Here is a 24,816-nt window from a genome sequence, read left to right on the forward strand (position 1 = left end):
ATTGGGTTTTTAACATTTGTGACACTTTAAACCAGCTTTTGTGAAACCGCTTTCCTCTTCTGATGGGGTGAATGCTAACCTGAAATGATGGGCAGTGGAGGAGTTGATAAAAGTAGAATTCTCATCCATTGTCTTTAAACTGACACCACGCTGAGGTTAGTCAGATATATACCAGACTGGCTAAAAGCCTGAGATGCCAGCAGACATCATGTTTTAGCTGGTTCAAATGAGGAAAGGTGTTTTTATGACTGAACGATTATACCCCTCCCTCCCACCCCCAGCCACGCAGTGGGAACACAAGACGCAGGTCAAGCCCTAGGTTGGGTTTTTAACATTTGTGAAACCGCTTTCCTCTTCTGATGGGGACTGGAGGTATGTTTGGCAGAAGGCATGAGGAGGAAATAAAGCAGGAGAGAGCTTTTCTTGGTGGGAGCTTGAGGGGAAGGGTCTATGCCGTGTCTTTGGCTGCAGCAGAGTGGCACAGTCTCCGTGAAGTCAGTACGAGCATGGCCTTTGGATGGTGCTGAGCCCCCTGAGTTTCCTATGGCATGTGTGACTTGTGAGGTGGCTGAGACGTTAAACAGCACCTGGGAAGGAGGAGGGTTTGATTACATCCAGCATCTAATTTAAGATATTAATGCATTTTCCAATGCAAAGATAATTTTGTTATTATTTTTTGAAAAAGCCTTTCCCAGCAGTGGTTTCTGTGGAATGTACTTGACAGAGGTTAGACTATTCCGGGGAGCTGTTTCAGCAGCGCTCTGCACATTACAGGAGGTATCAGCCTTTGGATTATGCACTGTGGACTATTATACGTGCAGATATTATATCTGTGTCATTTATATTGGTTTTCACTATTCCTATCTGACAATCTTACTCACATCCCTTTATGTACAAGTTTTATACGTGTGTATGTAGATATAAAAAGACATTGCCATGACTTGATAGTTTAGGAATCGTTAATTCTCAGACACAAAGATGCATTTGAAAAAAAAAAAAAAAGGATACCTACAACAAGCATTGCTTGCTTTGTTGAAATGCTGCAAGGGCTGGTTTCTAGGTGTTCTAAAATGTGAGATGGGGTTTCTGAAGTTTAGGTAAATAAGACTGTAGTAACATCAGTAATAGTTACCTAATGTCTGTTTTAAAATGTAATCCGTATATTGTTTATAATCCATAATATGTTTCATGATCTTTTAATCATTTCTTTAAAAGTCAAAGAGCAAACTTCCTACTGGACACTTTTTTCTTCTGACTGATAAAGTTTCTAGTGTATAGAAGAGATTCTTCTGCAGCCCCTTTGTGAGGAGTGGATTTAGCATTGCTCTTGTGCTGGACATGTGCTGGTGCTCCTGGAGAGTGTCCGCATCTTGTCCTTGGCATGTGTGAGACTCCCAGCAGGAGCAGGGCTCTTCGCTGTAGAGACTGCTCCTTTCTTCATCAGTATCTGACTACATGGCCACCAGGGTTATTTTTTTTTTTACGGAATATTCAATTCGTAAGCAGAAAGCATTTTAAAAAAAGGCAAAGAAATCATAGGGTGAATCATTTTTACCTTGGTTTTCTCAGACTTTGAAGTGCTGGATATCCAGACTCTACTTCTGATCTGCTCCTCTGCCTCCCCAATGAGATGACTCTACCTCCTCAGAAGCAGATCCCTGGCCATATATAGCTATACACAATATGTGACAACATAAACCAATCGGAGAATCCCCTGACAGTGAAATCTGCCTCAAATATCTCCTTCCTTCTGCTTAGCTGTAGGGGAGTCATCATGCCCCAGGTAGCTATGCAAGTATACAGATGGATTTTAGTTATAGAACTAATTAACAATTATATATGTGTGTGTAATTCCATTTTATAACCAATGCCATTAGGATGATTGCCTGTTTGTGTATTCTATCTTTGCAGTAAGAAGGGGGAAAAAATAGGAAGGGAAAGGGCAAGATGGGACTCGAGGGTCCTGTACATTGAATATTGCACTAATTACTAATAAAGTAGCAACACTAAGTGATGGGTTCTCTATCAGTCACTCACTATCCAGTACAGCAGATATTTCACTGTTAGTAACTTAATTAATTTATTAGCATTTTTTTAACTTGTAAATTCTTATTGGTGACTTTGAATTTAAAGTACACCTACAGCTAGAGTACTAGATGTTGTGGTTTTATTTAATCCTTTTTTCTACATAGACTTTATGTGCTTCGAGCATGTTTTTATATTTTTCTATTTGCAAAATCAATATAGGTATCACAGAGCAAGCTGTATTCCTTTGTCTAGTGCATAATAGAGCTGGCTGGAGGACAGCAGTCCCTTTTCACAGCAGCCTTTGGATTTTAAAACTTGTTTTCCTTTTGTCGTCTTGTTTTTTAAACTAAAATTACTTCTGAAGTTTGGAAAAAAAGAATGAATTACTTTAAAGGTCAGTTTGTATGCTTTCCTAATAGTTGTGAAGGTTATATGAGAAAAAAGAATATGTCAGCCCACAATTGATTTACTTCTGCAATACTTTACCAGTGGTAAGCAACTCTCCTCAGATCGCAGGCTGCAGTTCATCCAATATATTTTATAACTCAAAAGTCTGTAAGGACCCAAATAGATTTAATCTGTAAACCAATTTTACAACATGCCATATTATTTCCTCCAATGAATTTAAACTCATTTCTCATAAAATAATCAAAAGAAACTGTTAGGATTTTCAGTGTTGATACAGGATCCAGTCAAACTGTGCATTGTTTTCAAAAGATACAAGTTTTTTTAAAAAAGGAAAAAAACCCAACAACCTGTCTGGGAGGCGTAATGGACTACCATTATTTCAGTAGGAAGATATTTGAACCTTTTCATTTCACCTTTTTCACTTGCCTTTGGTTTGTTTTGCTTTAAATTAATGTATTCTTAAATATGGCAAGTGGTCCTCCTGAGGACAAAAGGGTTTGGGCTTTTTAAAAATTTGGTTACAGACCTTCAAATAGATTTTTAGTGGGGCAGAAAATAGTAGCTGTATCCTATCACCTCTCACCTGAGCCATTCAGTCCCTTGGCGGTAGTGATTTTGGGGTCAGAATTTGCTGAGCAGTAGGTTGACTGGCTTTCTCCTGCTACCCACTGTCATCTTTTGTTGTTGCGTTGGCCTTCAAGCTGTTGCAACACCGGGAAGGAAAGCTTAGGATGCAACATGCAGGCAACCCCTTTGCAGTCACTGTTCCTGGCATGTAATACCTGAGCTCCCAGCGTGCCACCGAGATCTGTGGCTCTGGCACAGCAGCACAGCCCTGAATTCTGTAAATCCCTGCAGCTTTTCCAAGGAGTCCAAAAATTGCGGTATGTTGGTGTACTTTTAATACTGTTTTGTGTGAAATTCCTAGCTTAACACCTGCTGTTTCCTCTCATCCTTTGCGAAGGAAGAAAGTAAGAGAATTTTTGGTTCCTGGGAGTGGAGGAGGAGGGCTGGTGGCTGGCTGGACAGGTCTGTGCAGCCAGAGGGAATTCTTCTGCAGCTTTTTGAAAATGTCTTACTTGAAAATCATCACCAGTGATTGCTGATAGATTTTTTTTTTTTTTTTTTTTTTTTTTTTTTTTTAGTTCTTATTATTTTTTGAAAAAAAAAAAAAAAAAAAAAAAAAAGTTCTAGGAAAAATATTAAACCCGTTTTTCATTTTGTTTGTTTGTTTGTTTTTCCTTGCTGTCTGAGGTGAATTGTTTCACTGGGTTATGGAGAGCACTTGTTGGGTTGCCTCCTGGTCTGTCTTTTTTTTTTTTTTTTTTTTTTTTTTTTTTTTTTGATGAGTCATTAATATATTCTGAATTCAGTGCCATGCTGAGACCTTCTTGGTGCAAAACCATGAAAATTGTTCCCTTGGCTCATCACAAGTGATGTATTTGCTGTAGCTGCATATTGACAGTACTACTGCCAGTTCTCCACAAAAGGAAAGCCTCCATTGAGCTCCTGCTTCTCCTTGTCTTCTCACCCTTGCGAATCAGAGACACTTACATGAGTAAATCCATCAGCATATATTATCTGAGGGAGTGAAGGACCCAGGCCTTGTATGTTTAATGTAAAAAAAAATGAGCCTTTCTGGTTTCTATCTCATCCTACAGGCTGTAGGTACGAGCCTTTCTGTTAAAAAGCTGTTAGCTTTTTAATCCCTTGTGCCTTCATCAGTCTGGTGCTGTAGAATGCAGAGAGGAAACTTGGAGTTCTTTTTTAAAATCATGAAGGAACAGTATAAAGAAACATGGATAACCCACCTTGTTATAGGATTTTTTCTCTCTTCTCAGAGGAAAAGCACGGGCAGTGGAGCGTCTGAAAGGAAAGTTTAAGGGCTTTTTTTTTTTTAATACTTTAGGGGGGATATAGCTATGTAATATAATAATACATTGATTGTAGATAAAGATCAAGATATAATGATTCACAATTTTATAGCCTGCCATAAGCAGAAGAAAAGCTTGATGTGCTTGAAGTAGTTTGTGTTGCTAAGGATATATTCTATGGTTGTAGTCCAACTGAGCGATGATCAAGGAATGAATAACTGAAGCCATGTTATTATTCATCAGATAGGAGTCCCTTGCCAACTGGAGATAGAAATCATAATTCACAAAGGTTGCCATGTGAGAATTTAGCTTCAGGAATCTAAATAGGCACAAACTGAATTAATAAGTGGTTGGTATTCACTGTCTGTGAAGAGACACCTTGATTCCATATTCTTTGAAATATTTTCTTATGCCCAGCAGTAAGATCTTTCTCTTATTTGGGCTCAATTTTATCTGCTGTCCATTGTCCACTTTTCATCTCGGTTTTGATGATTATGAAGTTGAAGTTTTGTAGTGAAAAACAGGAGAAACTTGAGGTCTATAGCAAAAGCTAAGATTAAATCAGTCAAATGAAATCAAAAACTAATTTGAACTTCAAAAAGTTTTATATGGCTGACTTTCATCCCCCTTGCCATTAAACACCAAACTGGCACCCTAAGGCCTTGTTGGCCTTCGATCCCTCCACAAAGCAACTGAGACCTTGGGTAAGGAAATTGCCACAAAAGTCACTGCATCTCCCTCTCTGCCTCTCCCAGCTCGGATGCCTCAGGGAACGTTGATATCAAGGAGGCCAGAAGAGCTATGGTTACTGGTGTGACCAAGTCCTCTGTGCCACCAGTGGTTAGGGAAACATGCTACTGCCGTAATCCTACATATTACTATTCCTGAACAAAATTACATGTTCTGCTTCCTGGCTTTGGACATTCTTGCATATTTTCTTCTACAAAGTGATCTGGGGACTTAGGATAAACAGGGGCATGTGCTACTAGCTGCAGAGATGTGTGCCGAGGGTAAAATTGTATTTACAGGAGCTCCTGGGGTGGAAGGGCCAAAGGCTGAAGGAAATGGGGCGGGCACAACTCAAAATATCCAGGAAAAGAAAGGGATAGAACAGGCATATTTAAGATTTGTCTCTTCTAATAAGCATAGTTACCCGTGTAAACTAAACAAGGTTAGGCTGGTGAGATTGTTTGGTGCTTTACAGAAACTCAACAGGACCAAAGCAGATAGATACCAAAGCAGGTCTGCATCTTTGAGCACCTGCCGTGGCTGCCAGCCTTGTTCTGGGGATGGCATGAACAGCTGGAAGCCCAGGGATGTGGCTTCCTCCCCTCAATCTGTTGTGTTGGTTCCCACATCGGTTAAATCATCCACTGCTGCTGGGACTGATTTTCCATTGCAGTGTATCTGGTGCAGTCACTGTGAATGCTGACCTTCTTGTTTGTTGTGTGGGTGTAAGATGCTTTTAAATAAGTAAGCATAATTTCTTTTATCCTTTCCCCAAGTACAGTTTCACCTGCTTTCTTGCACTTTATCTTCTGTTGACCAAGAGTAAGAAGAGAATTAGTTAGAGTTTTTTGTTACAAGCATACATCTCTCTCGCTCTCTTGCTGTAGCAAGCACTCATAGCATCTCAGGGACAACTTGTGCTTTGCATTTATGCTTTCTGTGACTTTACTGAATCTGAAGTGTAAGTGGCATTGAAAATCAGATGCTTCTGCTTAGTTTAGTGAAAACAGACTGTGGATTTATATTCTTCAGACCCCCTCCCAAAGACTGGGTTTTTTTTCCTCTCTTTTTGCCGCTGTTGTTGATCAGACAATGATAACTTGCAGAAGAGTTAGGGGAGATCTCCGTTTTAGACTCTGGGAGTTTTCTGTTCATCTGAATGAACTTGCCAAAGGCGGATAGGCCTGATCCTCTTTTACTTGCGTGTGTCTGTGGGAATAAATGCCTCGAAATAAGCAGGCTTCTGCCGAGGATGAGTTCAGTCCTGCTGGTTTCCTTCCCCATGTGAATGTGCATGTGTGAGAGAATGTATATTTACAGTTATGCTTATATCTGTAGTAAAATCCTGTATTTAAATAAGAGAAAGAGGAACGAGTGACGGTAGGTGTTAAGCCCGTAGAGTGAGTGACTGGACAAAGGCGAGCGGCGCAGAAGCCCTGCTGAGGCAGCGCCTGCAGAGTGTGTGCTGCCAGGCGGCGCCGGCTGCGGCTGCTTGCTGTGGGCCACTGATCCATTGGATGAACAAGGCTGGAATCAAAGAATAGAAGACAAGCCATGTCCTTTCCCATTACCCCCTCCCCCAGCCCCTCAAACATCCATGCAGACGTTCATACACACATGGTCATCTGTCCTTCTCACCGTGTTTCATTTCCAACGAGACTGATGAGGGAAAGAAAGCTCTACCGACATGTTCACTGGTAACTCATCACATGGTCATACAGAAACAAAACAAGAATAAGATAACTGTATCTATTTCAGGATTTATTTATTCTGTAATAGTTTGGTGATCTTTCATGTCCTGAAACACAATGACAAAGAAATATGCAGGTACCTCTTAAGCTGCAGTGCTAACTGTGAGTGACTTTCAGTGCAAGAACATTTTGGAACTTGAATTGGTAATTACTGCTTCAGAGGCAGGTAATTCTGATGGATTATGGCATAACAGCTATGCAACACTTTGAACACAAGTCTAAGTGAGCTAAGGCACGCATGTTGGTCTGTATCTGCTCAGTGATAAAGAAAATGAACTGCTTATACTTTTCAGCCATGCATCTGAAAGTGTTAACAAAGAAAAACATTGTGTAAATGGCCTATTAGCATCTCTGTTTAGGTTTTTGAGTTGTGTGGCACTGCTGCTGGGGAATATTATCCTTAGTGCTGAGCATGAGGTGGAATGCCTAGATCCAATGCATTTCTGCATTTTCTCACAGTTTCAGAGGTGTTTGATCTGGGAAGTGTCTTTTAAAATCAGTTTTAAATGTTACTAGATTTTTTTTCTGATCAGTGTTATCAGGATTATGTCTGAAGGGTGAGGTTAAGTAACTTGATTGTTCCGTCATCATGTCAGTTTGAGTGGGCTGTCCTACAGTGGTGCTATTTATGCCTTTTTCAAAAAAAAATATGAAATGTTGTTTTAAAAAATTTACTTATGGGACAGAAATTCAGCAGATCTAATGGCAGGGTGAAATTGCACTACTATTTACATTATAGTACTGTGAAGGAGAATGATGAAAATTAAGAGGCAAGCAGTTAAACAAAGGTTAAAGATTATTCAGAATATGCTGCGCTGGTTTTTGTGGTCTTGGATTTCATATGACATGAATCCAGCGAAGATTAGGCTTTGGGGTCAAAGGCAATAACGTGTCTTCAAAGAGTTTTGACATATTCAAACTGTGACTTGAAGCCAGACTCCTCTTGCCAAAGGACCTGATTTAAAAAGCCCAGGCTTAACCTGTGAGCAGGTGAAAGGGGATTGTATCTGCGGTTCCGTTCTGCAGTGCTCAACTTTTCCTACTGGAGTGGAGGAAAGTGGGGGGGAAACCTTAAGTGTTCCTTAACAGCAGAAAAGCAAGTACTGTGTAACATATGGTTCTGTGGGAGACAGTCCCTTAATAACAATCCAGATTTCAAGATTGATATTTGCTTCTGGCAAGAAGTTCAAAACTGCACTCTAGTGTCGCTAAGTTACTTGTAACGCTGGTTTGGGCCATGACTTTCAAGGGTGTTGAAGGACTTCCTAGGCTGTGTCAGGATCGCAGAAAGGGAAAAACCAAAAAAAAATAGTTCATAATCTTCAAATTAAGCCACTTCCTTACATTCCAAGATTTCCCCCATCTTGGAAGAGTATGATCGTGGGGAAGTTGCTGTCTTTAACATGGAAGACAAAGATCTATCTCTCTCTCTCTCTAGTTATGAAATCCCTGAGAAACTTAAAGTGCTTTGAGGTAGTTGAGCAAAAATAGTATATCAGGGGGAACTTACTATTTTGATAAACATTTACAGTGTTTAGAAAATTTGAATCGATGACTGAATTGATAGCAGTACTTATCTTAAGAGAAATACAAATTATATTTCACTTATAATATGATGCTTAATTACACCGCTTATCATCCTTCAAACACTTCACAGTAATGTACGTACAAAATGCAATGTCCACAAGAAAGGAAGATTTATCCAGGGAATACTGATGATATCCACTTTAATCAACTATCAAATACTACTGGAATGTGTCACATTAAGGAGCCCCTTGCTTAATGTGCCCCATCCCAGCACGGACTGCTTTTAATTAACTAGTATGACCTTTCAGGCACCACAAATGGGTCTGTCAGCTCACATCCCTTGCATTATTAAGAACAAAAAGGTAATTGTACGTTGCTTTGCAAAGTATTTGCGGCCACCTTCAGTAGTGCAACTGGAGAGGAATAAATGACTTTAGGCTGGTTTCTGAAGTTGCACTGGAGTGACTGTTACTTAAGTATTATTTGGATAGCAAATTGACTTAACTCAGTTACCTTTAATGAGTTCCAGTGCATGTAAGTCATACTTGCATGGAAAAAAAAAAAAACAACAACTAAAACCAAAACCCCAAAACGCCAATAATTCTCAAGTTGTGAGAGCTGAGATGGGATTGATTTCTCTGTCCCATCCAGTGGCCTCCTGGCCTCTTTTCCCTTTCTCAATAACATTTCTTGACTGGGGCAGCTGTAGTGGAGAGTCCTGTGTGCAATAGGCTCAGTCTCTGGTTAGTGGATGACCCCGGACAAATGGCTTCAACTCTTGGAGCCTCACAATTTCTCCCTACAAAGTCAAGGCAATCATGATTTTCTACACTGACTGGTAGACAACGAATCTGTATTTATTTCATTAGCAGGGAGCACTTAAGGGTTTGCTTCATGCAGTAAGGGAGGAGCATCTCCGCTTAATCTCCATCAACGGCTTCTTCTCACGGTACAGAAGAAAATATGTATTAAATGTTTGGATGAAATAGAGGCTAAACCTAATGTGTTTATAGATAAGTGTTGGAGAAAAGGAGCGTGCCTTGTTTTTTCCCAGCACTGTGCAGACTATCTATAATGGTTAATATGAAGGAAAATTAAGTCTGTAGTAATCGTATTGTTCGGTTAAATGTACATCCTGTATCTCTCTCAGAGAAGAGGCACTCCTTTATGTCATTTATGTCTTTTTAATATGCATAAAAATTATACAACAGATTTTCTTTTTCACTTCACCCTTGTAGTTCAGAAGCATGTTTGAAGTGCTTTTCTCCTTTGAGGAAAATGTAAGCTCATTTCACTTGATGGCCGTGTACATTATTGACAGGTGTCGGAAGTGCGATTCACCCACCAAACAGGCTTCTGCCTGTCTTTAGTGAAGCCCTTTTACAGTTGTCTGGTTCAAAAGTGATTCTGGTTTGTGTCCTTTCATCCACTGCACTGGGACAAAGATGACAACAGATTTCATGTGTAAAGCGTTGGTTTTCCACCTCTGGGATTATGGCTTACATCCAACTTGACTCTCTTAAGTGCAATCACTGAAACAGATGGAGATGAGGCTTGGGTGGGCATAAATCTGAACAGTTAGGAGGGAGGCTTATAGCAATTTGAACTCACTAGAGAGAGAAGAAAAAATATACGTGAGTAATAGGAATCACATTGAGCTCATTTTTCTGGGGAACACCAGCAGGTAAGGGGAAGGCGTAAAAAGGTTTTCAGAAAACTCATGAGTTGGGCTGGGGCATGTTTTCAGAGGACCATGGAGCAATGGGTAGGTAATGGGGCTTCCTGTCCCACGTTACAACCACCAAAGTCAAAAGGGATTGTGCTGAGCCTACATGTGGTTTGCTGTGTGTTGCTTCTGGTGATCGCAGGGCAGAGGTCTGATTAATAAAACTTAAAGGCACTTGAAAAAGAGAAAAAGGAGTTCAGAAGAGAGAGATACTGAGTGTAGGGCACAGAAAAACAACATCTTTGATATACTTGGGGCTATCGGGGCAGCTACTATTTTTCTTCTTGAAAATTAGCTTTTTGGAATGTTCAAAGCCTAAACACTAGTGGCTTTGCTAAGCAGCATTATCCTTGCATATGTAGAATTATTGCTATTTATTCCACAACTCATCTACCAGTGCCTTATGATCTTTCTTGGTTTTTAGTCAAAAGTGAAGTGGTCCAATCTATGTTATGGGGTTTTTTTTTCCTAGTATCTATGTTTAGACCCAGTAGTGACGCTTCTGGAAGTCATCTTTAAAACTACAAGAGCATGTTCTGTGAGCTTGACGTGCAGCTGGAATGGCGGTTTAAGTTCATTTGTTTTAAATACCTTCAAATGCTTGCTGCCTGTCCCAGGTAGCATTTTAGGTTTTGTTTAGAGTTTTCTTCTTTTTTTTTCATATTTGTCACAGATTGCCTTTTTTTTTTTTTTTTTTTTTTTTTCCCCAGCCCCAAAATACCGCAACTGACTTAGCCAGTTTTGAGCTTGTCAGACTTTAATTGCTGGCATTAGCAATTCACTTCTTTTCATCCTATATCTAAGCTTTTCTCTTAATCTTTAAATTGTGTTTTGAATGCTGGCATAATTAGATCAGTAGCTACTAGGTGAGAAAAGCTGAAACAGCCATTCAGTGAAGCTGAAAAAAAACCTAGCTTGGACAGTTTGAGGATTTATATGTGTGTGTGTATGTGTGTGTGTGTTGGTTTTTTCTCTTTTTTTCTTTTTATCCCCTAGATATTTTTCAGATGCACCCTAAGGATAGTATTTTGGGTTTTACTGGCAATTTCTGAGCCTTCTCATGCAGCTGGGGAGCTAGTAGTTTGGCAAAGGTCTCCCGTATAAGGATGTGGTTGAATTCTTGGATTGGCCACTGCGGATAGCTGTGCAGGATGGTGCACATTCGTAGGAACAGTTGTATGTCCTTACCAGCAGCTTGCAGTTGTTGATGAGAAATTGCTTTGGAAACAGACGGGGAACAAGAATTAGGGACATCAGTGATGGAAAACACAAAAAGCCTTCTTTTTGAAGCACTGTGACATCTATTAGTCCAGGAATTGTTCTCGAAAAGAAAACACACAAAGCCTTCTTTTTGAAGCGCTGTGACATCTATTAGTCCAGGAATTGTTCTTTATTTGAGTTATAAAATACAGGCAAGAGAACAAGTTATTAGATATTAGCCCTCAAGGCAATAACTATCAAGTAAGATAAACAGAAAAAAAATACCTATGAATGAACTTTAATTTCATTTTTTAACATAGTAACCTTACTTAGAACAGAATTTTGTGACAACATTCATCTAAGCTTAAAAAAGAATTGATTTAATTGACTTAAACGAATCCCTTAAATGCCTTTTGTTAATCCCAGTTTAAAATGTGTTGTCACCTATTTGAAACTGTCAGTTTTCCTTAATTTTTTTACAGAAATGGTTTGATCGTTAAACCACCTATCCAAACAGCTGAAAAGATCAAAATCAAAATAGATTTTGATACATCTATTGAAAAAAATTTTGTTTATTTTATTTATTTGTGTACAGCCAGATTTTTCTCTCTGTTGGTTTATACAGCTTTACATCTGTAGGCCGACTTTAAGAAATAGATATTCACTATCCCAAAGAGCACTCGTTTGATCATTAAAATTCATACTCTACAGTTTAAAGTCCTGTAAGATATGTTTTGTTTCTCTCTACTTGTATGTGAAAGGAAGGAAAGTTTTCTGAAAGTCATTCAGATTGTTCTTAGTTAAGAGAAAACAAACAAATGAGCACACTGCAAGCAATCTGGTGCAATTAATATGAGAGCTGTCAGGGGGGTATATTATAATAAGATGAACTGACAATGCTGTTCAACCTAAAGTTTCCGCTCCAAGGAAAAAAAGGACATTTATGCTGATTATAACTTTCTTTTCAATGACAGCCTTCTTTTATGAAAGATGAATTTATTTTGGTTTGTGGGTACATGAGGAAAAAAATAATCCTGTTCTTTTCCTTGAAGGAGATGGCTTACGACTTTAAATTACAGTAGCTGAAACATTAGGGAAAAACAGAAAGCTCACAACAAACACCAAGCAGCTGCTTCTGCTGTACGTTTAATATGTACAGCTCTATTAGATTGGTTTATTAATATATCTGCAGGTATCTTGCAACAGGGGCCAGATGGCTCAGGAGATGGATAATGGCATAAAAGGGGTTGCAAGTAGCAATCTATTGCAGGTCAGAAATAGCCAAATGATGTTGCCTTTGGATGTCTAGTCAGTAACCAGCGTGAATGACTCTGGAGAGAAGGTCTCGCTCCGGCGCCTCGTCCCGTGTCACCAAAATGGCCACAAGTATTTCTCCCTTATGAGCAGAAAAAACCAAAATGTGTAGAAGCGGTGACAGGTAATTAGGCAAGCGCTATCTACACGTTAGCGATGATGCTCCTTGGTAGGATGCTGCAGGACATTTGTTTTATTTTGGGGAGTAACAAGAGACAAAGCCCAGCAGGTGACTGCGAGTCTCTCCGTAGGTGGGAGTGGATCCGTGTCCACAGGCGGTTTCTGGGCTCTGAAACACACACACACACACAGCGGGTTTCCAAAATTGGCATCAAGGCTAGGCTGGAAACCTGCCAAGGGACTGCAGACTGCACTGATTCGTACACACAGTGATACAGCAGGCTGTGTTTTTAAATTTACATGACTGACTCTATGGTCCTGAATTGCATACTGAAGTGCATTCTTAAGGAAACACTTTTATCTGGGTTTTCTGAAAACCTAGGCAACAAATACTAGGAAAAAATAAGTGCCAGGCTTTCTGCTAGTTTCACTACTTTTATCTTCTAAAAGTTTAGAAGTAGTTTGTTGTTTTGAATTTATGAGCTATGGAAACTGGTATTATTAGGTGACAGCAGGCAAAAATTTGAGAAGTTATGGTACCGCAGTCTTAATAAAGCTGGTATAAAATGAGTTATACAGATACAGTACAAACATGATCCTGCTTTCTCTATTTGATGGGGCCATAAAGAATCACAGTGAGATTCATCGTATGACCAAACCTGCAAAAACTGAGTTTAACAGTCAGAGCATGCTGTGTGTGTACTTGCCTGTGTGGGATTATTACTTTGTCACTCGTGGTAACATGTCATAGTCATAATACAATATACTCCTTGTGTCAGATCCCTCGCATCACTTCTGGCTTCAAGCATCAAAAGTAAAATTAATGGGCCCTGTCTCTCAGACCCCAGGAAGGCAATCCTTTGCCTTTAATCCTTTGAACAGCTTTTGGAATTAAACAAGTGATGCTACCTTTATTGCAGGGTTGCTGTTGAAGACCTTTTCTGATGTTAAGTAAAGTAGCCCAGGTGTACCACATAACTCAGGGACAAATGGTGCCTGTGTATGTGCGTGTTTGTACAGGGTATTAACTGCAGTGTGAATACAGACTATACATGACTTTGCACCCAGATGAAGAGGGTTGTCACTGCCTGACACTGGCCTGTTGTAAATTCTGGGGGTGTGCTTGGAAAAGCTGCTGAGGGTGGTCTAGGGAGGCGCCCGTGACACTAAGATAAGCATTTCTCTGATATCTCTGTCTCTTGTAACACTCTAAGGTTATTTGTACCTTGCAGCTCAGTTTGTAATAAATCACTCTGGCCATTTAGTATAACAGTGGCCAGTTCTGTACTTCAAATAATCCCCCAGTCTCCCCCCTTTTCAGGGCATCTGTTGAAACTTAAACTCCTCATCCCTAAATGCTAATGGCTATGGCTGTCAAACAGAGAGTCCTAGAGTCCTTTTCAATTAGTTATTGTTTTGGGATTTGTTCACATGCTGGTTCTTGGTATGTTTTTTAATTATTATTTGTTTTCTTGTTAAGCTTTTCCTCATGCTTTGCTGTTGCTAGTGCTATAGATTATACGTATAAAGATAGAAAGTACTGAGATTTCAAATGGGAGTGGGGACAGGGCTGGATTCTGAATAAATCCAAAATCAAAAGAGAAAAAAAAAGAACAAGCACAGCTACAGGTGTGTAATTTTTGAGAATGATTCTGTAAAAGCTTATCAGGCTTGCATTGTGAAAGCATAGGAAGCATTTGTTTGTGTGCATGTCAGCTGACACACACTTGTGAAGTCAATGATGTTAAAACACAGAAATAAAGGCCAGATCCTTAACTGGTTTAAAAAGATACACCTCCATAGCTTCCTCACACCCATAGCAGTTTACATGTGCTGAGGATTCCACTCAATATAATGATCCAAATATCTATAAAAATATAATATGTAGAAACAGTACATAAAAATTAAGACCTATGTTACATAACGAGTTTAAAGTCTTCATTATTCCATGGAGTAAGATAATTTGACGTGAAAACACAACTTTACTACTAAAGGTGAAAAGGGTGGTTATTAAACCTATTGTTAATATGACTATTCAGTGAAACATGAGCTGAAGGACTTGGGGGGGGAAAAGCAGTTATTTCAAGTCTAAAATGACATCCTGTAAGAATTCAGGTGGAAGAATCAGATTTGCAGTGTTAAATCTGAATCCAACAAGAATTTGTTTCTACTATTTGGTGACTTCTAATTTGATCTGCTCAAGCAGATGAGTAATTATCATATCTAAAAATAAATAACTATTTTATTTATTTAACATGCTCTCAGGCTGTCAGAAGTGTTACAGCTAGATGTGAAATATCTACTATAGATAAAATAAGAGAAAGTAGAACAAGAAGGTCCTTGGCTAAAATGGAGCATGTTTGCCTTTACAGGGTAAGGAAGTAATTAAATGCTTTACTAGCAGAATAATATATGTAACTTCATAAATCAATCATAAATTACTTTTATAATTGCTGCAACTGACTAAGTGTCTGAACTATGGAGGGTGCTGTAGCTGCCTGTTTAATATCCCTTGGCTGGCTGTAGATGGTCTTTTTTTTTTTTTTCCTCATCTGTTAGCTCCCTTGGTCATGTACTTCAGTTTCCCTTGACTTTTTTTAAGGAAACTCTATTATGTTCTTTAACTGTCCACCTCTCGCTTCTCTCTTGACATCACTTATCTTCATCACACATCTCTTAATCTGCCCCAAAATTCACTCTTGCTTTTTGCTATATATCTCCCCACTATTCACCCATGGTAATGCTTCATTTTTCCACTCATGTGTTACTCACTCAGTCACTTTTAATGCATGGGATGAAAAAGGCTTTTCACACTGCCCACTGTCAAGTGCATTTAAGGGACTGTACTCGTGGCAGAGAGTAAAAACTATGTCTGGGGGCAATTAAATGCACTAGTGAAGCAGAGGAGTTTCCTGCCTACAGGCTCCACATGAGCATAATCCTTCCAAGAGCTGAGAAATTCTCATCCTTGGCTGGAGCCATGGGGAGCTGAAAGGCTCTGAATGCTTTGCAGGAGCACATAATGAAATTTATGGAGAAGCCAAAGAATATTTCATAAGGGTGACTTTATGAACCACTCCTCTTGCCCTGTAGGTGTGTCATGGTTTCAGTTGGGATAGGGTTAACTATAGTAGCTGGTGTAGTGCTGTGTTTTGGATTTGAGATGGGGATAGTGTGGTAGAGCACTGGTGGTCTTGGTTGTCACCATGTGACGCCATGCTCAGCATATAAAACTCTGGGGAAAAAGAAGAAAGGAGGGGATATTTGGAGTTATGGCATTTGTCTTCCCAAGTAACCCTTACTCACCATGGAGCCTCTTTCCCAGAGATGGCTGAACACCTGCCTGCCCATGGAAAGTAGTGAATAAATTCCTTGTTTTGCTTTGCTTGCGGGCACGGCTTTTGCTCTACCTATCAAACTGTCTTTATCTCAACCCAAGAGTTTTTCCTCACTTTTACTCTTCCCCATTGCAACTCAAGGGGAGTGAGAAAGGGGCTGTGTGGTCCTAGTGGCTAGCAGGGGTTAAACTATGACAAGGGGCTGGCAGTTTTATGGCACTGCCTTGTTCGCTGCAATACGTTTGTCAACATAGGAAGAGCCTTGGCAAAGCATTAGTTAAGAGACAAAAAATGGAAAATGCTCTACAGAGACCTAGATTTTTCTGATTTCTCTGATGCCATGCTACAGCAATAGCGCTGCTTTATTCTCCAGTCACGAATAACCAAACCAAATGATACATAACCATGGCAGAGTGCTGTAAATGTAGACAGATGTGCTAATAATCTTGCCCCTTCTTTTAGTACATGGGTTGAGGTGATTAGTTGTTATGCAAATAAGTGGAATTGCAGCTTAAAGTGTGATTTTGTAGTCTGAATTTGTTAATAAGCTAATTGATGTGCATATTAAAAAGGAATCTTAAGGTATTTACACAAGTACAATAGATGATTTTCAATCTTATATCAATTTGGCTGCAATAAAGAAAATCAATTAAATGAAATAAATTTAGTACTAAGGATTAGTGCTTGCAGAGATTTCATGGCAATAGAAATTTTCTAAGAAGAAAAGCCTAAACTGATAGACTTGGGGGATTTTTTTTTGGTCTTACATATTTTTAGATGTGTTTCAATTAATTTAAATGTTCCACTTTTGTGTTTCTCTCCCCATCTACTACTGTGTTCACCAAACAAGTTCATGTGCTAATCCAGAACAAAACTGTAATCCTTTAAATTACATTGAAATCTTGAAATTGTAAAGAGGTAAATATAAGAGAAGTTTCAATGATATGCAGCATGCTTCTAGTGAATGTGGATAAAGCGCAATCGAACTGGTTCAAAATTAATTAGCTCCAAACCAGAAAAATCTTACTCTACCTTCCTTCTAAAAAATTGCTTATGTGAATGAAATGAAGCTGAAATACCATCTTCATCAAAAAATTATGTGCATGGACTTGCGTGTTCACACTCAGTGAGTGTCCACTGAACCTGTTTTTTAATTTAGTGAAATGCTGCAGGTGCAGGGAGAAACACGAAGGTGCAGGTCCGTGCTGGAGCAGCCTAGTGATATTTTCCTCAGTAAATCTGGCTCACCAGTTTCAAGAGTGGATTAAGCTGCCATGTTGATTTTGCATGCAAAATCTTGTCTATGTTAAAAACATTCAACCAAGGTAGGCTAATAACAATATTAAACTCTCAAAAGAGCCAGCATTCTTTTAAAATGTCTTGAGGGCATAAGAGCCAATCTCCATTAAAGACAACAGGAGTCTTACTACTGATTTCTCTGTTCTTGGGATTAAAATACATATATGTTATTGTGTTATATTAAATTATATTAAAGTAAATGTATATATGTATATATATATACATTCAGTATCCACAGAATGAGGCTGGATTAACCATTCCAGCTGGCCAAAGAGTTGCATTTCTAAGAGATGATTCCATGCCCGATTCAGTACAGTTTTTTTAATATATAATATTCAGATTAGAATTACACTGGAGGAAAGAACAGTAAAACATCATGATTGTATTGAGGTTGAACAATTATAATATAACTAACTACACTGTTTAAATATTCATTTTTATGAAAGACATTCATTATGCTCTTCATCTGGTAAGTTGTTCCCACTCAAGACTCATTCCAGTGTTCAATCTCAGATAGAACATTGGAAAAAATAATAAAATATTTAAATACTCTCATTATGTTTTGGACATCTTGTATTGACAGTGTATCCCACACCTCAGTTAGAACAATGCATACAATTTTTGCCAGTTAGGGATAGCTGCAGCTCCTCTGAGAAAGAAAGTATTTGCTACAAAGAGTTAAAATGAGAATTGCTGGTAGAGCACAGACTGAAAAATACAAAGCCCTTGACTAGTCTAACCTTTTTGACACTTGCACTGAGCCATTATTTTAACTTATAGGGTAGATTACAACATTTAGACAGAGTCCATGGCATCCAGCATGACATACAAGACCATCCAGCATAATATGTAACACCAGCATGAGAGTGGCATGAAATGGGACCCTTGTACTTTAAGGCTATTAAATCTCTTCACTTGTGTTTTGTTTTGTCTTGTTCAGTGCAGCTTCTGCCAATTACTGTATAAACCTAACAGGTACATCTGTAATTTCGTGTACTTGCTAAACCACCTATTGTTGAACGTGTGACTGTGTCAGACGGAATTGTAGTGCTAGCACTATTTTTGTGATGTACCTGTCTTCGAAGTCTGCCTCCTTAGCGAAAAAACTTCCTGTCAGAAGAGACAGCATCAGGCTGTGATATCTGGATCACTTTTCTCTTTGTGCCGAAATCCCTTCTGTAAGAACACATTACTTGAAGACAAACTGAAAAAAATTAAAATATTATTGGACAGAGGCTATTCACAGGAGCTGTGAGGCTTCCTTGTGGATAAGCTCTTAAAATCTGAATTCTTACCTGAATATTTTGAGGAAGGCTCAGCTTTTCCAGGCCACATCTGCCTTGGTGTTGTCTGTAAGGTGTGACAGGAATATTCTGACTGCACAGGAGAACAGTGACCGCCAGCCACCTTTCGCAGCTGCTGAAGAAATTGGTCTTGGCTAAAACCCACCAGCACAGCCTTCAAGATGATGCTGGTTTGGATGTGGTGCCAAGAGCTAGAAGGCCTGCAGCAAGTGAAGGAGAGGTTGGTTTGGTCCCCAGCACCCTGCAATGCCCCAGGCTGTGGGCAGTGCTGGCTCCCCCTCGAGCCCTGTGCTTCAGGAGGGTGGTTGTTGCCCTCTGGCTTCCACCCGACACAAGCTTCCTCCTCCAAGCATCTCGGGCACACAGTGAATGGCCATTCGCGCCTCTCACAGCCCCTCCAGCCTGCAACATCCCTGCAGTTGTCACTGCAATCTCATTTTCCAGATGCATTCTTGGGCCCTGTCTAGTATCTTAAGGCACAGATGGGGAGTTTCAGCACTTTTTCTGGGGATTTATAATGAGCAGGAAAGTTGTAAATTAGTATAAGATGTATAATGAATTTGACTTCAGCCTTCTTTGCCCTTCTTCTGCATGTCACATGTCCTGGGATACAGGCTTTTCAGGGTGGGGTGCTGTATTTTTGCCTTGTTTTGCATAACGCTTTGATCACCGGTGCTTTAGTGACCTGAAGGTCTAGGTAGGACTGTAATGTAAATATAAATAATAATGTAAACCTCTGAGGAGGTAAGTCTTTTTCCCCTTCCTGAGTTGAAGAGAGCAAGGAATGGTCATAGCTGCATGAACTATTTTTGCACAGTGTCAGATAAACAGAGCTGAGAAGCCACTCAGCTTTTGGTGGCCGTGGGGGTTTTAGTGACAGGAAAAACTTTGTTGAAGCTTTCTAATCAGAATTTCTCAATGCCTTTTTTAGGAGCCATTTTAACATACATGATCTTAAAATCCTTTCTGTCACTAACCAAATGACAGACAGGGAAAGGATGCTTATTCTGTAGTGCTGGAAATGCTCAAGGGATGTTTGTAGAATATGAAACCCAACGGGGTGTTGGACCCTGCATGGGGCTCAAAAGAACTGCGGCAATACAAATAATAGCAATACTATGCTGAACTTCACTGTTGGAGGTGAGATTGACTGAGTATTTCCCAGAAAGAGCTGTTGCAGATAACCTCACAACATGGAAGGTGAGTAGAGTAAAATATGACAGGACCCTACTATCTGAAATACCTATGGCAGGATGAGGGAACAGAGCAGGCCCAGGCGCTGGAGGGATGCCTCCGTTTTGGAATCATCCACTGAAACTGAAAGAGAGCAGGATTTTCCACAAGGGAGGAAAGATCAGCACAGTGGTGAGGGAACATGTGATTATCGGATATTTGCACTGGTGTGTGATGAACAAACGTAATTCATTAGTTTGTTCTGAAACAGAGGGTTGCCTTTTTTCTTGCACAGGTGTATTGTCAAGTGGTTTTACAAGCTGCCCTGGTGATTATTTTTTTTTCCTCCACAAAGTTTTTTTTCTTTTTTTATACGTATTATTCATAAATGGGAGAGTATTGCTTATTAAGAGTACCTCAAAAGCTGACTATTGAACCCCTCAAATTCTAGATCAGTGCACATGGCATCATTCTAATAGGGAGTCTTAGTTGTTTCTACCCAGCCTTTGTGCCAGCTACATCTGACAGAATGGTTATAGTAATAATCCCTTCCTGGCCTGATGCTTTTGCAACAGTGACTGACTTATTCAGTAGCAATCATGAAGGATTATTCAAAGCACAGACCATTGGGCAGGATGAAGAACAGTGCCATCACAAATGCAGGGTAATCAATGATTTCTATTTTCTGAGCAAGAATACTTTCAATTGTACTGCAGGCAGAATTCCCTCTGGTTGAATAAGTTGCTGAAGTGGAAAATTTTATTTAGCAGCATTTGGTAAGAGTCTCACAAGTCTCCACTGAGTCATTAGGAGTAGTACAAAAAGTCCACTTTAGCTGAGAGTTAAATCCTGGCTCCTTCCTGGGTGAATATTGTATGGAGAGGCTGCACTAACCTTGCAGGTATTCTCTAATGCTCTTCCTCCCCATCCACACAGGGCAGCCATGTGAGAACTTGGTCAAGGGCTCCTGAGGAAAATTACACAAGTTTCTAAAATTCCCTAGCTGTAGCTCCAACCTAAACAACCAGCATGCTTAAATATGACAGAACTTGGTTTTATTCTGCTACATCACTGTTTACCAGAAGCCCCTAGACTTATTTCACTGATTATCAGCAAGATCAAATTTATACCTTAAATGTTGTTTGATAAGGGCCAGGTTGACCAGAGATCTAGGAAGCTGCAGAAGTCTAACCTCGGTTTTACCTATACTTCTACATTTATTTCTCCAGTACCATGAACATTATAGATGTATGTCAAGAGCAAGAGGTTGCTGGATGATGTTCTGTCATGCTACCTATAGCTTCACTGAGGTATTTCCTAGCATGCTAATTATTGTTACAAAATGCCAACTGACCAACATGCTCCAAATCTCACCCAGCCCAAACAGGAGCACAGGACAAGCATTTCCCTCAGAAATGGGAAACCAATTTTCAAGTTCTCTTATTACTTGATTGAGCCTAAGCTTTCAAGGCCAGCCTCAAGGGCCCTTCTGTGAGGGGGGCAAATCTCTCCTTCTGGAGATGTTCCACTCTGTATAAAGCAGCTGTTATTTATCTGCCTGCCTTGATGCAAACTTGGGCTGATCCAAACCACTGGCCTATGCTGAAGTTACTAGGCAGTTGTCACGGACGGAGTGATTAACTTCATTCACTGGCCTATGCTGACGTTACTAGGCAGTTGTCACAGACGGAGTGATTAACTTCACTAGTTAGAGTGAAGCAGTGAGATATGTATTAAGGTGAAACAGTGATTTAACAAAACCAGTAGTGTGATAAAACCAGTGGTAAATGCAATAGTGTTTTACGCGATTCGATGTCAGGGTACACTCTATTATTTACTGCATAGAGGACAGGGTCAGACAAGCTGTCAGGGAGACCCTCCCGTTGAGTCACGAGGTTCAGAAAGGACCCCCTTGCTTTCTAAACTCCTTCTCAGAGAGGAGTCTAGGTGCGGCTGGATCCAATCCTAGTCCCAGACTTGGTCAACGGTTTATGTCTAAAGGACTATATATGCACAATCAATCCTTTGCATTACTTAGCTAAGATTTCAAAGTTGAGCATGCTATTAGCCACTTACCGAGAATCTGTTGCGGCAAGGAATCTCTCAGCCTCGAGGAGTAGAACCTTAAGCAAGCGTCTTCACAAAAGGGGAGATCCTGGCGTGCAGCCCGCTGCCATACAGAAGAGCTCAAAGGGGCTCTTGGGCTGTCCACTATTTATACAGTAAGATAATAATAACCAGGGAGAGCACACCGCCACAGCAGTCCGTCCTTTTCTTTGATTCTTCTTTCACTCACATTCTAGGGGAAAAAAAGAAAAATATATTACTGTGAAATATTTTGATTGTATCTTGATGTAGAAGGGGAGAAAAATATATAATAAAGTATAGGTAGGAAGGGAAAACAATTTCTGAGAAACTGTATTTCCAGAACATATTTCACTTGGTTATCTTAAGAGTTGTCTGGGTGAATGAATCCGTACACTTTCTGGTCAAATCAGGAATCTAAGAATTACCTGTTGCTAACATTTTTATGACATTGCTGGAGATACAGTGTCATTTGAAAGATGAGTAAATGCATCCTACAGCTTTTACATCAACTGTGATGGCCCCTTTCTGGGTCCAGCTGGAGTCTGGCACAGAAAGAGAGAGCAGCAAGACAACTCTGCCCTTTCTTCTCGTCCCTCAATGTCATGCTCTGCATTAGCTGACACAGGCTGGGTCCACAACCCCTGGCCTGCACTCCCCTGAGGGAGCACTGCACTCAGGCTAGCCCCCAGGGCCAGAAGACAAACGAGAGTATCTCAGGAGGAACCTGAGTAATAGAGGTGCCAGCTGGAAAGGTTAAAGGCCACCCATCATTTGCACTGCAGTAGGTTATCATCACTGGCCTCCCTCAGAGCACAGCCACCAAAAAAAAAGAAAAAGATGCCACTTTTAGGTTATTATTTGGAGCTACCAGAATGCTTTAATTGAAGCAGAGCAAGTGACGCCAGTTCAAAACATTATTAACTGTTTGTCTGCATGGGGGACATTAGGACAGCACACTATCCTCTTGTAAAGGGATACCTGAGCTAGCTCTCTCTGAGCTAGTTCAAGTACTGTGAGTAATATAACCAGACTAGCATGGCACTCTGCCCAGACTAATTTATCTGTCTTTTCAAAGGCAGGAAGTCTGACAGGTCTGCTTTATTCAGTGCCTCAGTTGTCACTAATGAGCGCTGTGTAACTAGAGCCTCTGAGCAGCACAATAATCAATTTAAAACAGCTCTTGCAAGAACTCCTTGAAGTTGAGTTCTCAGCCCTCTTAATGATGCAAGATGAGAGTCCATCTACGTAGACTAGCTGTCTAGAGTAAGCTTGCATGACAACTACAGAAGCGCAACACAAGGTGAAAAACATATCTCCGTGGCTGGAAGCATACACCCCAGCTTCAGCTTCTGAGTCATTTCAGAAATACTAGGGATGGCCTACCTGTGCACCTACTAAAAGTCAAAGCCACGACATCAAGGACTGGGGACAGTGCTCAACTTGTGCTTGAAAAATCCCACCCGCAGTCTGTAATGACCCTGTTTCAGCTGTTACTGCATTTTAAATTCTTCCGTGCGCCGTGAAGTCAGACCATCAGCGAGAGGGCAGCAGAGATGTTAAGCCTCACTGTCTAGCCCTGGCTCTTTACTTTGACATTTTTATCAGTTTTTCACTTCTTTTGTCTGTTTAATCTATTTCATTTTCCAAAGCCATCAGCTGTCCACTGAAGTTATTTTATTTCCAGGCATTATTACTTTTTTATTTTGAGATGTTATTGACAGGTATGATGCGGGCAAACTGATACCTAATGCAATAATAAATTAGATACAGCTGACTCCCAGTTTCCCAATATAATCATATTAGAAGAAAGTATTCTGTTATACACATGAGACCCTAATGAAGTCAACACAGCTGCTCATGTGTAAAAACAGCAGAATTTGATCCACTGAGTTCAGCTGGATCTGGCAGCTTTCCAGACTTTCTGAACTGAACTGTTCTCGTTTTAGACATCACGGGTCGCCAGTAGGAGCCAGTAACATTCAACATCAGAGCAGCACTTCCCAGAGATAGTCCTCTCTAGAGCTGATTAAAATAACATAACCTCCAGAAATATAATATCAACTAACTGTATTTATATTCATTGCTTGAGGGGATATTAGTTTACTGTGCATTATATTGTAACATTGAAAATAATATTTATCATAGCCTGAACCAACTCCTTGCTCAGAGCCATTTGTAAAAGTCAACGAAAACATGAATTAATCTACCAACTCTATCTTAATGGTTCAGAAACCTGTATCTCTCTTTAAGCTCTGCTATGCCCTTTCCAGAAGATGGTGACCGGTCCCTCCCTCCTTCCTCACATGCTCTTTTCCACTCTGGCATCTCCGTGCACAGCATCCAGGCTGTCTGCTTCAGAGAAGGATTTAGGATTTTTTTTGTCCTAACCCACGATAGCAGCTCTAAGATACAATCTTTTTTTCTTCTTTAAATGTCTAATGGGCTCATCTGCTCTGATCACATCTCAAGTGCTACAGCATACTTTTCACTGGTTTTGATAAAAGATTTCTTAAATGGGTATCACCTTCCTGAAAATAATGTCTCCCTTAGCTAAGGCTACTTCATGAACGTCTTTCACATCTATCCTCTGATGTGAAAATATACACTTATTTTTCCATGATGCTACAAGATTGTTTAGTCTGTTAATGTGGTATGATTCTCGTCATCATTTTCGCCATGCATTCTTTGCAGGTTCCGACCTGTTTATATTGTCTGCACATTGTATCTTATTTATTTTGACTCAATGCAATAGGATAGAGTATTTCTGTGATGCACACATACAGTTCCTGGACTGAAGAGTTTCTAATAACAAGAATTTATAAGCACTGCACAAGTATAAATTACAATGTATCTTTATAGAAGGAATAGCAACAATCACTTCAGTGTTTTTTTTTTTACTGCATACATATTCTTGTGGTTGCCACTGCTAAAATAAAT

The sequence above is a fragment of the Calidris pugnax genome, unplaced genomic scaffold, assembly GCF_001431845.1.
Source record: "Calidris pugnax isolate Ruff unplaced genomic scaffold, ASM143184v1 scaffold34, whole genome shotgun sequence".
NCBI lineage: Eukaryota > Metazoa > Chordata > Aves > Charadriiformes > Scolopacidae > Calidris > Calidris pugnax.